The following is a 16,386-nucleotide window of genomic DNA, read 5'->3' as shown; positions in this document are numbered from 1 at the left end:
AATAGTTTTATGGTCCAGAATATGTTCTATCTTGATAAATGTTCCATACCCGTCTGGAAAGAATATTTATTCTGCTATTGTGGGTGCAGTGTTCTATAAATGTCAGTTAGATTAAGTTAGTTGATAGTATTCTTCAAATTTACCATCTTTTCTAATTTTCTGTCTATTTATTCTATTAATTACTGAAAGAGAGGTATTGAGATCTCTGACTATAATTGTGGACTTCTCTAGTTCTCTTTGTAATTCTATCCACTTTTCTTCATGTATTTTGAAACTCCATGGTAGGTGTATAAATGTTTAGGATTGTTATATCCTTCTGATGAATTGACACCTTTTCACTGTGAAATGACCTCTGTATCTCTGCGATTATTCTTTGCTCTGAAATTTTCTTTGTCTGATATCAAGGTAGCCACACCAGAATTCTTTTGATTTGTGTTGACATATCACTTCCCACCTTTTTATTTTTAACTAACATATCTATATTTAAAGTATGTTTATTATAGGCAGTACATAGCTGGTCTTGCTTTTTTATCCAATCTAACAACCTTTTAATTGGGATATTTAGATCATTTACATTTAGTGGTCATCTTATTATTTGTTTTCTATTTGTCCCATCTGTTCTTTGGGGTTTTATTCCTCTCTTTTGGATTAATTTTATATTTCTTATGGTTTCATTTTATCTCTTTCACTACCTTATTATATATAATTCTTTATTGCATTATTTTGGTGATTGTTTTAGAGTTTATAGTATATACATCTTTAACTTATCACAGTCTACTTTCAGATGATATTATGCCACTTCATATATAGTACAAGAACCTTATGATAGTAAACTTCCAACTTTCCTCTCCTATTTGTGCAATTGTTACCTATCATATGTTTTGCTTTTATGTTATAAATCTCTACCTACATTGTTATTTTTGCTTAAATTATCTCTTACAGAGCTTTAAATGACAAGAAAAATATCATATATTTATCCATGTTTTTATCATTTCCAGGCTGTTCATTCCTTTGTATAGATCCAGATTTCTATGTGATACCATTTTTCTGCTGCCTGAGCACTTCCTTTAACATTTCTTGTAATACAGATCTACTGATGATGAATTCTTTCAGCTTTTGTATGTGTGAAAAGATTATTTCATTTCCTTTTTTATTGTTCCATTAATTTTTTATTGAATAAGTTTCACATTGCTAATTTTCCAGATGTAAAACTAAAATAAATATCAAGAACAGAATATTTAGTATTGTTTCTTTCTCTGCTAATTATCTTTTTTCCCTCCAATTTTTATAGACTTTATTTTTTAGATCAGTTTAGGTTCACATAAAAATTGAGTGGAAAGTACAAGGAAGACATAAACCTCCTGCCTTTACGTATCCACAGCCTCTCCCACCATCACTAAACTTTTATAACAATCATAAACACCTACTGTAGCGTTTCAAAAAACATGAAGCAAAAATCGATAGAATTACAAAGAGAAATAGAGAAATCAACAATTATAATCAGAGATTTCACACCAGAGTGCTACATTTGTTACAAATGATGAATGTACATTGGTACATCATTATCACCCAAAGCCCATAATTTACATTAGAATTCACTCCTGGTGTTGTACATTCTACGGGTTGGGACAAATATATAATGACATGTGTCCACCATTTACAGAATAGTTTCACTGCCCTAATATTTCTTTGTGCTCTGCCTATGTATCCCTCCCTTTCTCCTAATTCCGGGCCACCACTGCTTTTTTTACTGTCTCCATAGTTTTACCTTTTCCAGAATGCCATATAGTTGGTATTGTAGAATATATTTTTCTCTTGTATTATTATTTTATATTAATATCAGGTGTACAGCATAGCAGTTAGACATTTATATAATTTAAGGGGTGGCTGGATGGCTCAGTTGGTTAGAGTGTGAGCTCTGAATGACAGGGTTGCCAGTTCGATTCCCATATGGGCCAGAAAGCTGCACCCTCCACAACTAGATTGAAGGACAACTACTTGGAGCTGATGGGCCCTGGAGAATCATACTGTCCCTCAATATTCCCTAATAAACAAAAGTTTTTTAAAAAAGTGATCTCCCTGACTGGGCTAGTACTCACCTGGCACTATACATAGTTATTAGCATGTTATTGACTATATTCCTTATGCTTTACTTTACATTCCCATGATTATTTTGTAACTACCAGTTTGTACTTCTTAATCCCTTCACCTTTTTCACCCTACTCGCCAACTCCCCTCACATCTATCACCCCAATAAATCTAGTATGCATCTGACACTTACATAGTTATTACAGTATTATTGACTATATTCCTTATGCTATATCCTACCTCCCCATGACTACTTTATAAGAACCAATTTGTACTTCTTACATTTCTTCCCCTTTTTTACCTATCCCCTCAACCCACCTCCCATCTGGCAACCATCAAAATGTTCTCTATATCTATGAGTTTCTATTTTGTTTGTTTTGTTTTGTGTTTTGTTCTTTAGATTCCACATATAAGTGAAATCATATTTCATCTGTCTTTCTAATTTGACATTCTCCAATCAGCACTACACCCGCCAGGTCCATCCCTGCTTCCACAGATAGAAAAAGCCCATTCCCTTCCATGGTTGAGCAATATTCCTTTGTATATATGTATCACCTCCTCTATATCCATTCATCCATTGACAGACACCCAGGCTGCCTCTACATCTTGGCCATTATAAACAATGCTGCAATGAACATATGGATGCACATGTCCCCTCAAAGTAGCATTTTGGGTTTCTTTAGATAAATACCCAGAAGTGGGATAACTGTGTCCTTCCTTGTCTCTTTGTATAGTCTTTGTTTTAAAGTCTACTTTGTCTGGTATAAGTATTGCTACTCCAGTTTATATCGTTTGTTTGTTTCTATTTTCATGAAATATAGTTTTTCCATCTCTTTACTTTCAGTCTGTGTGTGTTCTTTGATCTGAAGGGAGTGTCTTGTAGGCAACATATGTAAGGGTTTTGTTTTCTTATTCATTCAGCCCTCCTATGTCTTTTGAGTGGAGCATTTAATCCATTTACATTGAAAGCAATTGTTGATGGATATGTAGTTATTGCCATTTTATTATTCATATATATGACTATATGATGAATATATATATAAATATAACTATATATATATATCATCGTATATATATCGTCATATATATATGGTCTTAAAGTAGTCCCTCTAACGTTCTTTGTCATACCCGTTTGGTGCTGATGAACTCCTTTAGCTTTTTCTTGTCTGGGAAGCTCTTTATCCTTCTTTGTCCTATTTCAAGTATAACCTTCCTGGGTGGAGTACTCTTGCTTTTTCACTTTGAATATTTACTATTTATCACTTTGAATATTTCACACCAATCCCTTCTGGGCTGCAATATTTCTATTCAGAAATCAGGTAACAATCTTATGGGAGCTCCTTTATAAGTAACTAGTTGCTTTTCTCTTGCTGCTTTCAGGATTCTCTCATTTTAAATATAATGTCTTGAAGTGGACCTGTTTGAGTTCATCGTTTTTGGGACTCTCTGCCCTTCTTGGGCTTTTATGTCTCTTTCCTTCACCAGGTTACAAAAGTTTCAGTCATTATTTCTTCTTTTAGGTTCCCACTCCCTTGCTCTTTTTTCTTCTCCTTCTGGTACCCCCATGATGCAATTGTTCCTACACTTGATATTGTCCCAAAGGTCTCTTTTGGGACCTTTATAACTTTCTTTTTTAACATTCTTTTTTCTTTTTGCTATTCCAGTTGGGTGTTTTTTGCTACTTAGTCTGCCAAATCACTAATTCAATCCTTTGCTTCATCTAGTCAGCTGATGATTCCTTCTAGTGCATTCTTCATTTCAGTTATTGTATTCTTCACTTCTGACTGGTTCTGTTTTATGGTCTCTATGTCCTTTTCACGTTTGCTATCTCTTTGTTGAAGTTCTCACTAAGATCCTTGAGCATCCTTATAACCACGGTTTTGAACTCTGTCTCTGGTAGGTTGTTTGCCTCCATTTTGTTTAGTTCTTTTTCAGAGTTTTTCTCCTGTTCTTTCATTGGGGATATATTTCTTTGTATCCTCATTTTGGTGGCCTCTCTGTGTTTGTTTCTATGTATTAGATAGGGCTGCTATGTCTCCCAGTCTTGACCAGGTGGCCTTATGTAGTTGGTGTCCAGTGGGGCCCAGTGGCACAGTCTCCCTGGCCAATGGCACTGGGTGTTCCAGGAGTGTCCCCTTTGTGGGTTGTGCATACCCTCCTGTGATAGTTGAGCCTTGGTTGCTGTTGGCATGACAGTGGGTGGGATTGACCCTCAGGCTGACTAGCTTTGGGGTTTGGCTACATACAGCTTATGGGCTGCTGTGTGGGGGGATTGTTACAGAGCGGGATTTGCCCCACTATGCTTTGGTGCCTGCTAAGACCACCCTTTGGGTGTGCCATTTGTGGGATTAATTAGGTGGTATTCTGCTCTGGTCCAAAGCCAACCTCCAGGTATGTTTGTTCCTGGGCCTCTTGCAAGGGGTCTGCTGCAGCCCAGGTCAGCCACTTCCTGTGACTGGCAGAGGACTACCTAGTAGGAGCTACAATGCAATCCACAGTTGGTCGCTCTCTGTGCTGTACCTTGTGGTACATGGGGAGGCCATGCTGAAACCGAGGATTGCTGCCACTAGTAGTGGCCCTGGGGTAGTTCAGCTAAAATCCAGGACACCCCGGGACCTGCTGCCACCTAGTAGCTTTGATAGTCTCATGCAGTCCATGAGTTGGGTGAGGCGGGGTCTCAGGAAATCACCAGGGTGAAGCAAGCAGAGCTTACCAAACAAATTCAGAGTCAGATTTCGCCATGGTGTGGGGGGAATGCTCAACACAGGGAAGATGGTACCTGCCTGTCAGCTCCATGGGAGGAGGATTCCACTCAGAGAAAATGGCCACTGTCCCTCCAGTCTTCACCCCATAGCCACACAACTTAGTCTTTCCCTGTATGTCTCCAATGCTCCCCAGTCACTGTCCCTCCACTGGAACCCAGGATGAGTGCCTACAAGTGAAAGTACCTGTGCACGGGCCCTTTAAGAGGACCTCTCGGTTTCCCGCATCCCTCAATCCCACCCGGATGGTCAGAATCCCCACTGTTTTTCACAGCCAGATGTTTTGGGGGTAATTCTTCCAGACACCAGTAACCCAGGCTGGAGAGTCCGGTGTGGGGCTGGGTCCCTCACTCCTCCAACGGGGGACCTCTGTGGCTGAGATATCACTCCTGATTTTCAACCTCCACATGTAGGTGTGGGGACAGCTTGTTTCATGTATCCGTCCCTCCTACCAGTCTTGATGTGGCTTCTTCATAGCCTCAGTTATAAAATTTCTATTCAGGTAGACTTCAGATGGTTCTCCAATTTGACGGTTTTATAATTTAGTTGTAATTTTAATGTGTTCATGGCAGGAAGCAGATATAGCATTTATCTGCTCAGTCATCCTAGATCCTTCCCTGGTAATCCTTACTTCCTTTTTAAAAAAGGCAATATTTTTAATTTTTTAATTGTGGAAATATACATAACAAAATTTATCATAGTAACCATTTTTAAGTGCAGAGTTCAGTAGTGTGTTATATACATTCACGTTGCTATGCAACAGCTCTCCAGAACTCTTTTCATCTGGCAACACTGAAACTGAAACGCTACACCCATTAAACAGCTCCCCATCTTTTTCTCTCCCCAGCCCTTGGCAACCATCATTCTACTTTCTATCTCTGAATTGATTGCTCTAGGTACCTCATAGAAGTGGAATCAAACAGCATTTGTTTTTTTTTGACAGTTTTTTCTCTTAGCATAATGTTCTCAAGGTTCATCCATGTTGTAGCATGGTTGAAAATTTCCTTCTTTTTAAAGGCTGTGTAATATTGCTGTGGTATGTACATACCACATTTTATCCGTTCATCTGTTGATGGACACTTGGGTTCCTTCCACATTTTGGCTATGAACATCGTTGTACAAATATCTCTTGGAGACCCTGCTTTCAATTCTTTTGGGTATATACCCAGGAGTGCAGTTGCTGGATCATATGATAATTCTATTTTAATTCTAAGTTTTTGAGGAACTACCATTCTGTTTTTTCACCACAGCAGTACTATTTTACATCTCCAAAAGTTCCAATTTCTCTATATCCTCCCCCGTATTTATTTTATTTTTTTGATAGTAGCCTTCCTAATGGGTGTGAAGTGACACCTCATTTTGTTTTCTATTTTAATTGCACTAATGCTTAGTGATGTGGAGCATCTTTTCATGTGCTCATTGGTCATTTGTATATATTCTTTGGAAAAATGTCTATTTGAGTCCTTTGCTTATTTATAAATCAGGCTGTTTTTGTTGAGTTGTAGAAGTTCTTTATATATTCTGAATACTAAAACTTATCGTATACTTGATTTGGAAACATTTTCCCCTGTTCTATGGGTTGCCTTTTCACTCTATTGATTGTGTCCTTTGATGCACAGAAGTTTTTTTATTTTGATGTGCTCTAATTTACATATTTTTTCTTTTCATTATTTGTTGTTGTTGCCTGTGCTTTTGAAGTCATATACAAGAATACCATTGCCAAATCCTGTGCCATGAAACTTTTCCTCTATGATTTCTTCTAAGAGTGTTATAGCTTCAACTCTTGCTTTAGGTCTTTGACGCACTTTGAGTTAATTTTTTACGGTGTAATGTAAGGATCAAACTTCATTCTTTTGCACGTGGATAACCAGTTATCCCAGCGCCATTTTTTGAAAAGACTGTCTGTCCTCTCCCCCATTGAATGGTCTTGTCACCCTTGTTGTAAATCGTTTCATCGTATGTATTAGTCTGCTCAAGCTACCACAACAAACAGCACAGACTGTGTGGTTCAAATAGCAGACAGTTATTTCCTCACAGCTCTGAAGGCTAGAAATTCAGGATCCAGGTGCCAGCAAATTCAGTTTCTGGTGAGAGCTCTCTTCCTGGCTTACAGACGGCCTCCTTCTCTCTCTGCCCTCACATGGCCTTTCTTCTGTGCATAGGTGGAGAGAGAAAGAGCTCTCAGGTGTCTCCTACTCTTCTTTTTTTAACAAATAGTTTAATGTATTTTAATAACAAACTTATAGGAGCAGCACAGAAACAGACAACATTAAAACCATGTACTTGCATGTAGGACAACTCAGAAAAGTACAGTAAATGGATAGAATCTACTGTATGATAAAAATGCTACAAACACCATTTAGTTGCCAACAATAAGAATTGTAGTGGTTTTAAAAAAATCCAAATGCTGGCATTGTGCAGAAAAAGTTAACAGGTTTCTCTATAATTGTTACAAAGTTGCTCTGCTGAAACTTGCTCACTGAAACATTTTGATTTGCGTTAATGCTTCATGTCCCTGCATTTATATTAAAAATTCACACACAGATAAAAATGGAAAAACTGCCAATACCTGATTTCTGCCCCCATTTTTCCTCTTGTGATCATATAATTAGTACCTTTTAACCCGATGGAGAAAAAATATCTTAAGTTCAGAACTACCAATGACAGAAAGAAAAGAATTCTTTTTAAGAATAATTTTTCCCATCATAGTGGATTCTGAAACGCATTCTCCACATATGCAGCGTGTTAGCTGGGTGTTCTTTGGGGTAATTGTTACACGTTTCTCATGGAGAGCACACAGGTTGGTATCTTCAAAAAGGCCAATCAGATAGGCCTCACTTGCCTCCTGCAAAGCACCAGTACCTGCATTCTGCAAGCGCAGATCTGTTGTGAAGTCCTGAGCAATTTCTCGCACCTGACGCTGGCAGGGAAGTTTGTGAATCAGAAATTCAGTGAACCTCTGATAACATCCAATTTCACCAAGGGCTGTGATACCAGGCCTGTAATGATGAGGTTTCTTCTCTCCACCAGTAGAGGGCACACTCTTGAGAGCAGCTTTTATGGCCAGTGGCTTCTTCCATGCTTTCCCATGCGTCGATTTGCAGGCAGTCTGCTTTGTATGAGCCACGGTATAGAGATCTTACTCCTACTGAGGCTGGAGCTCGGTGAGGTGGCGCTGGCATTAGAGAATGACGGCCTCTTCCTCTTATAAGGACACCAATCCTATTGGATTAGAATCTCACCCTTGTGATGACATGTAAGTTTTATGACCTCCCTAAAGGCCCTGTCTCCAAATACAGTCCCACTGGGGTTTAAAGCATCAACATAGGAATTTTGGGGACACAATTTTGTCCGTAACACTGTATATGCAAGAGTTTATTTCTGGGCTTTCTATTCCAGTCCACTGGTCTATAGCTCTGCCTTTATGCCAGACACTCACACAGTTTGATTCCTATAATTTTCTTATACATTTTGAAATGAAGACTTCTGAGACCAACTTTGTTTATCTTTTCTGAAATTGTTTTGGCTATTCGGGGTCTCCTGAGATCCTATATTCTGCTGGGATTTTGATAGGGATTACATTGAATTTATAGGTCACCTTAGGTAATACTGTCATCTTAACCATCTGTCTTCCAATCCATGTCTTTCCATTTATTTGTGTCTTTTTAAATTACTTTCAGCAGTGTTTTCTAGTTTTCAGTGTACAAGTCTTTCACCCCCACAATGGGGGTGGGGCTAATCTAATCTAATCACATGGGTCCTTCAAGTGGAAGGTGACTGGAGATCGTGAGTCAGGGGGAGCTCTGAATTTCATCTGTAGCAATTTCTACATTTACTAAGGTGCGATCATCCCTGTCTATTTTTATCATTTAATTTAATGGTGAAGTGCATTAAATGATTTAACGATTAAATATCCTTGTACTCTTGGGATACCTAACTTGGTCAAGGTATTTAATAGTTTTATAGTATATTTGTATAGTATATACACAAACAATCTCTTTTTGAGTATACTAATAACTAAAAAATATAGCAACATGACAAAAAAGTATATATTTTTTATCTCTTTGAGAAACTAGATCTGTTTATATAGGTAATATTCTAAATCTCAATAGTTTGACAGAATATGTTCATGTTTGTACAGGTTGGTTTTAAGACTGTCCACATTTCTTCAGTTTGCTGTTTGGCTACAGCCACATGCCAGTGCCATGTAAGCCACACACCAATGCCATGTAAGCCACATGCCAATGTCGTGTAAGCCACATGCCAATGTCATGCAAGCCACATGCCGATGCTGTGTAAGCCACATGCCAATGCCATGCAAGCCACATGCCAATGCCGTGTAAGCCACATGCCAATGCCATGTAAGCCACATGCCAATGCCGTGTAAGCCACATGCCAATGCCGTGTAAGCCACACGTCTGTATATAGCTGCCTTTAAAGACATGCTCACGGGTTATCACACCACACGTGATGGGTACGGCCAGCAGCATCTTTATAGTTATAATAAAGAGGGTTTTTATTTTAATCCCACCGGATTCCAGAAATAGAACTGTTTACTTGCTTCATAATCATTTCATAGGGCACCTGACATCCTGCTGCATCACTACAAGGACCCCTGGGGAGGGACTTTTGCAATGGTACAAACGTGATGCTCCAATACAGCCGGGCAGGTACAATCACAACCACACAGGGAACACCCATTACACGTTTCTTAGGGTTAATGCCCCCCTTGGTGTAGTGTCATATGCAGTTAATGTCTGATCATAGGGAGCCTTGGCTGCTGCAATACATTCTGACCAGACCTGCCTTTGTTCATCACAAGACATAACAAAGAGAAAGTCACAGCATCTGCAATTCCAGTACAATTATAGCACCTGTGTCTATGCACTTTGGAGACCAAACTGCATCACACGTTACCTGGGATCCCTCAATTTCACAATGAAAAGGATCTGTAGGTTCTTTGACTAAAGCACTTAATGCATCATATTCAGATGATGAACAATTAACTTCTTGCTCTGTGTCTATATTAATTCCATTCATTTATCGTGTTTTGAACAAGTTAACTTGTAGAGTTATCCAGGACGTTCTGAGAGTAGGATTGATGGTCTTCTTTACCCACACGGCTCCTTTTAGCACTGCTCTGGCCCTTCTTGAATGCGCATAGCATGTACGTCCTCAGTCATGTTTTCCAAAGACTGTCACAGTTGTAATCTGTGACCAGTCATAAGATTCCCCAGCTTTGTCACATACACGAAACACAAAGACCTCGAAGTCGGGGTGGTGGTGGATGGGTTGGCAGAGTGCTGGATCCTGGAACGGGCAGTTGGCCCCTCCCGGAGCGGCGGCATCAGCAGCAGTGGCCGTAGCTGCAGCGGAGCCATCCCAGGGGCACTGCCCGCGGGCGGGCGAGGAGGCGCCAGAGCCTGAGCACGGGCCTGAACGTGCTGGGCATCACCCGGCTGTCGGTACTACTGTATTTTATGTATAGTTTATATACACACACACATAAAGGCTTTATTCTCAGGATCTAATTTCTGAAAGGCGATTTTCCTAGAATGCTTTCTTCTTATTTGTTCCCTGACTAGCTTTAGGGTCAATGGTATTCATGCTTAATAAAAGGAGTTGTTTGGTTTTCCATATATGTCTCCATTCTTTTCAATATTTTATATAAGAGCATGAACCGTCCTCAAAAGTTTTACAGAACTTACCTGTAAAAGATCCTGGATATTCTGAAGGGAAACAGAATTTTTACAACTGCTTTGACTTATTTCCTTGCAATAAGACTTTTCCATTGACATAAAGTTCTTCATAGTTTTAAGATTGTTTAAATCTCTCCTATGCCTGCAGCGACGTATTTGTCTGAGACGACTCTCTTTTGTTCTTAATTAATTTCACTTATTTTATTTCTCTTTTCTTTTCTTTTTTTTATTAAATTTATTGGGGTGACAATTGTTAGTAAAATTACATAGACTTCAGGTGCACAATTCTGCATTACATCATCTATAAATCCCATTGTGTGTTCATCACCCAGAGTCAGTTCTCCTTCCATCACCATATATTCGATCCCCCTTACCCTCATCTTCCACCCCCCCACCCCCGCCCCCCTTACCCTCTGGCAACCACTAAACTATTGTCTGTGTCTATGAGTTTCTGTTTCTCATTTGTTTGTCTTGTTTTTTTGTTATTTTTGGTTTATATACCACATATCAGTGAAATCACATGGTTCTCTGCTTTTTCTGTCTGACTTGTTTCACTCAGCATTACTCTCTCAAGATCCATCCATGTTGTCACAAATGTTCCTATATCATCTTTTCTTACAGCCGAATAGTATTCCATTGTGTATATATACCACAACTTCTTTATCCATTCATCTATCGAAGGACATTTTGGTTGTTTCCATGTCTTGGCCACCATAAACAAAGCTGCAATGAACATTGGAGCACACGTGTCTTTATCTCTAAATGTTTTCAGATTTTTTGGGTAGATACCCAGGAGAGGGATGGCTGGGTCATATGGCAATTCTATTCGTAATTCTTTGAGGAACCTCCACACTGCCTTCCATAATGGCTGCACCAGTCTGCATTCCCACCAACAGTGTATGAGGGTTCCTTTTTCTCCACAGCCTCTCCAACATTTGTTATTATTTGTCTTGTTGATGATAGGCATTCTGACTGGGGTGAGGTGATATCTCATTATGGTTTTGATTTGCATTTCTCTGATGATTAGTGATGTTGAGCATTTTTTCATATGTCTATTTGCCATTTGTATGTCCTCTTTGGAAAAATGTCTCTTCAAGTCCTCTGCCCATTTTTCAATTGGGTTGTTTGTTTTTTTGTTGTTGAGTTGCATGAGTTCCTTATATATTCTGGATACTAGCCCCTTATCGGAGGCACTGTTTGCAAAAATCTTCTCCCATTCAGTTGGTGGCCTCTTTATTCTGTCAATGGTTTCTTTTGCTGTGCAGAAGCTTTTAAGTTTCATATAGTCCCATTCGTTTATTTTAGCTTTTACTTCCATTGCCTTTGGAGTCAAGTTCATGAAATGCTCTTTGAACCCAAGGTCCATAAGTTTAGTACCTATGTTTTCTTCTATGCAGTTTATTGTGTCAGGTCTTATGCTCAAGTCTTTGATCCATTTTGAATTAACTTTGGTACATGGTGACAAATAGCAGTCCAGTTTCATTGTTTTGCACGTGGCTATCCAATTCTCCCAGCACCATTTATTGAAGAGGCTGTCTTTGCTCCATTGTATGTTTTTAGCTTCTTTGTCAAAAATTATCTGTCCATATTTATGTGGTTTTATTTCTGGGTTCTCAATTCTATTCCATTGGTCTATGTGTCTGTTTTTCTGCCAGTACCATGCTGTTTTGATTATTGTAGCCCTGTAGCACAAGCCAAAGTCAGGAAGTGTGATACCTCCATTATTGTTCTTTTTCCTTAAGATTGCTTTGGCTATTCGGGGTCTTTTGTGGTTCCAAACAAATCTGATGATTTTTTGTTCTATTTCTTTAAAATATGCCATTGGGATTTTGATGGGGATTGCATTGAATCTGTATATTGCTTTGGGTAATATGGCCATTTTAACTATGTTGATTCTTCCAATCCATGAGCACGGAATGTCTTTCCATTTCTTTGTGTCTTCTTCAATTTCTTTCAAAAATGTCTTATAGTTTTCAGCATATAGGTCTTTCACATCCTTGGTTAAGTTTATTCCTAGGTATTTTTTTCTTTTTGCTGCAATTGCAAAAGGAATGGTTTTTTGTATTTCTTTTTCTTTGATTTCATTGTTAGTATATAGGAAGGCAATGGACTTTTGTGCGTTGATTTTGTAGCCGGCAACTTGACTGTATTCGTTGATTGTTTCTAATAGCTTTTTGGTGGAGTCTTTAGGGTTTTCTATATATAGCATCATGTCATCTGCAAAGAGTGATAATTTCACTTCTTCATTCCCAATTTGGATGCCTTTTATTTCTTTCTCTTGCCTGATTGCTCTGGCAAGGACTTCCAACACTATGTTGAAAAGCAGAGGTGATAGGGGACATCCCTGTCGTGTTCCTGAACGTAGAGCAAAGGGCTTCAGTTTTTCTCCATTAATTATGAGATTAGCAGAGGGCTTGTCATATATGGCCTTTATTATGTTAAGGTATTTTCCTTCTATACCCATTTTATTAAGTGTTTTAATCATAAATGGATGTTGTATCTTGTCAAATGCTTTTTCTGCATCAATTGATATAATCATATGATTTTTGTCCTTTATTTTGTTTATGTGATGTATCACATTGATGGATTTGCGCATGTTGAACCATCCTTGTGCCCTGGGGATGAACCCCACTTGGTCGTGATGAATAATCTTTTTAATGCATTGTTGTATTCAATTTGCTAGAATTTTGTTTAGGATTTTTGCATCGGTATTCATTAGAGATATTGGTCTGTAGTTTTCTTTTTTTGTGCTGTCCTTACCAGGTTTTGGTATCAGGGTAATGTTGGCCTCATAAAATGAGTTAGGGAGTACTGTCTCTTCTTCAATTTTTTGGAAGAGTTTGTGCAGAATTGGTATTAGATCCTCTTTGAAGGTTTGGTAGAATTCACTAGTGAAGCCATCTGGTCCCGGACTTTTGCTTTTGGGAAGGTTTTGGATGACTGATTCAATTTCGTTACTGGTGATCGGTCCGTTTAGATTTTCCAGTTCTTCATGGTTCAGCCTTGGAAGGCTATATGTTTCTAAGAACTTGTCCATTTCTTCTAGGTTGTTGAATTTGGTGGCATATAGTCCTTCATAGTATTCTTGGATGATCGTTTGTATTTCTGTGTTGTGCGTGATAACTTCCCCTTTTACGTTTCTGATTTTGTTAATCAGTGTCTTCTCTCTTTTTATCTTAGTAAGTCTAGCCAAGGGTTTGTCAATTTTGTTAATCTTTTCAAAGAACCAGCTCTTTGTCACATTAATTTTTTCTATTATCTTTTTGTTCTCTATTTCATTTAGTTCTGCTCTAATTTTTGTTATTACCTTTCTTCTCTGAACTTGGTTTTACTTGTTCTTCTTTTTCTAGTTCTTTAAGGTGTAACATGAGGTTATTTATTTGGGAGTATTCTTGTTTCCTGAGATATACCTGTAATGATATAAATTTCCCTCTTAAAACTGCTTTCGCTGCATCCCAAAAATTTTGGTAGGATGTATTTTCATTGTCATTTGTTTCTATGTATCTTTTGAGCTCTCCTCTAACTTCTTCTTTGACCCAGTCCTTCTTTAAAAGTATGTTGTTTAATCTCCATGTATTTGTGTTTTTTCCGCTTTCTTTTTACAGTTGATATCCAATTTCAAAGCCTTGTGATCAGATAATATGCATGGTATGATTTCAATCTTCTTAAATTTGTTGAGACTGATTTTATGTCCCAATATATGGTCTATCCTTGAGAATGTTCCATGTACACTAGAAAAGAATGTATAGTCTGATGTTTTAGGATGAAGTGCTCTATAAATGTCAATTATGTCCATTTCATCTAATGTGTCATTTAGGGCTACTATTTCGTTATTTATTTTCTGTTTGGATGATCTATCCATAGCTGTCAATGATGTATTTAAGTCCCCTAGTATAATTGTGTTTTGGTCAATTTCTCCCTTTAGTTCTTAGTAGTTGCTTGGTGTATTTCGGTGCTCCCTGATTGGGGGCATAAATATTGATGACTGCTATGTCTTCTTGTTGTACAGTCCCCTTCACCATTATGAAATGTCCATCTTTGTCTCTTGTTATCTTTTTCACCTTGAAGTCTGTTTCATCTGATATCATTATGGCTACACCTGATTTTCTCTGGGTACCATTTGCTTGGAGTGTCAATTTCCACCCTTTCACTTTGAGTCTATGCTTGTCCTTGTAGCTGAGATGTGTCTCTTGGAGACAGCATATGGTTGGGTTTAGTTTTTGATCCAATCTGCTACTCTGTGCCTTTTTATTGGTGAGTTCCGTCCATTTACATTTAGGGTGATTATTGATATGTGAGGATTTCCTGTGATCCTATCTTTAGATTTCTGGTAAGGCTGTGTCTCCATTGTTTCTTTGCCTTTTTGTTGTTGTCTATTATTTCCGTGTGGTGGTATTCTATGATGTTTCCCTCTGTTTCTTCTTTTATTTCAGTATATATTTCAATTCTGGATTTATTTTGAGTGGTTACCCTTAAGTTTATGTAAAAGAAAGTTTGATATTTAGAGTATTCCATTTTCTTCAGCACGCTTACTTTCTCCATTCCCATATTTCGGTTCAGGCCTTTACTCTCCCCCTCTTTGAGTTTTGGTTGCCACAAATTGTCCCTGTTGATGGTGGTCGAATAGCCTCCTTTAGTATTTCTTGTAGTGCAGGTCGTGTATTAGAAAATTCCTCAGCTTCTGTATGTCTGGAAAGGTCTTTATTCCTCCTTCATATCTAAAGGATATCTTTGCTGGATATATTATTCTTGGCTCATGGTTTCTCTCTTTCAATAGTTTGAATATTTGGTTCCACTCCCTCCTGGCTTGTAGAGTTTCTGCTGAAAAATCTGATGATAATCTAATGGGCTTTCCTTTGTAAGTTACCGTCTTCTTTTCCCTGGCTGCCTTGAGGATTCTTTCTTTGTCGTTGATTTTAGACAGCTTCAATACAATGTGCCTTGGAGAAGGTCTGTTGGGATTGAGGTAACTAGGTGTTCTATTTGCTTCTTGGATTCGAGGGTCCAGTTCTGTCCACAAATTTGGGAAGTTCTCATCGACAATTTGTTTGAATATATTCTCTGTTCCTTCTCTCTTTCTTCTCCTTCTGGTATGCCCATTATTCTTATATTGCTCTTTCTGATGGAGTCAGAAAGTTCTTGTAAGTTCTTTCATTTCTTTTAAGTCTCAAGTCTCTTTCTTCTTCTATTTGTGTCATTTCCAGGTTTCTATCTTCGATGTCACTGATTCTTTCCTCCATCTGGTCAACTCTACTACCTAAGCTGGTTATTTCATTCTTAATTTCTTCTATTGAGTTCTTAATCTCCAGAAATTCTATTTGGTTCTTTTTAAGATTTCAATCTCTTTAGTAAAATGCTCATGCTGTTCTTTGATTGAGTTTCTGAGTTCATTTAACTGCCTATCTGTGTTTTCTTGTATCTCGTTGAGTTTTTCAGAACTGCAATCTTGAATTCTCTGTCATTTAAGTCACATATTTCTGTATCTTTAAGTGCCTTCTCTGGAGATTTTCACTTTCTTTCTGAGCTATCTTGTTGCCTTGGTTATTCATGGCGATTACTGGTTTACTATTTCTCTTCCTAGACATCTACAGGAGTGACTTCTGCAACAGGTTGATAGGAAGCGGTCTTTCTTTTGTTTGCCAGTACTTGTTGGTAGAATGTTTTATTATTTCTCCAACTGCAACTTATTTTCTTCTCCCACACGGTAGTGCTATGTTTTCTCTGCACTATTCCATCTTCTCACACAATGGGGATTCCCTGGGAGACGGGCTTCTCCTCTGTTAATAGTTCGTCTAGGTCACAGGGCGCAGTGTCCGGTGGGTATGCGGAGAGCTTTG

The 16,386-nt window shown here is 38.3% G+C and overlaps 1 long non-coding RNA gene and 2 pseudogenes across 2 annotated transcripts in view; 1 reads left to right on the top strand and 2 right to left on the bottom strand.

Moving 5' to 3' along the window:
- Window positions 1-16,386, top strand: part of LOC109440036 (patr class I histocompatibility antigen, A-126 alpha chain) — a 221,823-nt gene that overhangs the window by 69,472 nt on the left and 135,965 nt on the right. The gene's annotated exons all lie outside the window — the stretch shown is intronic.
- Window positions 7,459-8,320, bottom strand: LOC109439950 (histone H3.3A; annotated as a pseudogene).
- The window catches only part of LOC109439898 (di-N-acetylchitobiase), a 14,517-nt pseudogene continuing 7,149 nt past the window's right edge, over window positions 9,019-16,386 (bottom strand).

Source organism: Rhinolophus sinicus, linkage group LG05 (genome assembly GCF_036562045.2).
Source record: "Rhinolophus sinicus isolate RSC01 linkage group LG05, ASM3656204v1, whole genome shotgun sequence".
Classification (NCBI taxonomy): Eukaryota; Metazoa; Chordata; class Mammalia; order Chiroptera; family Rhinolophidae; genus Rhinolophus; species Rhinolophus sinicus.
This window is presented reverse-complemented; position numbering and strand designations above follow the sequence as displayed.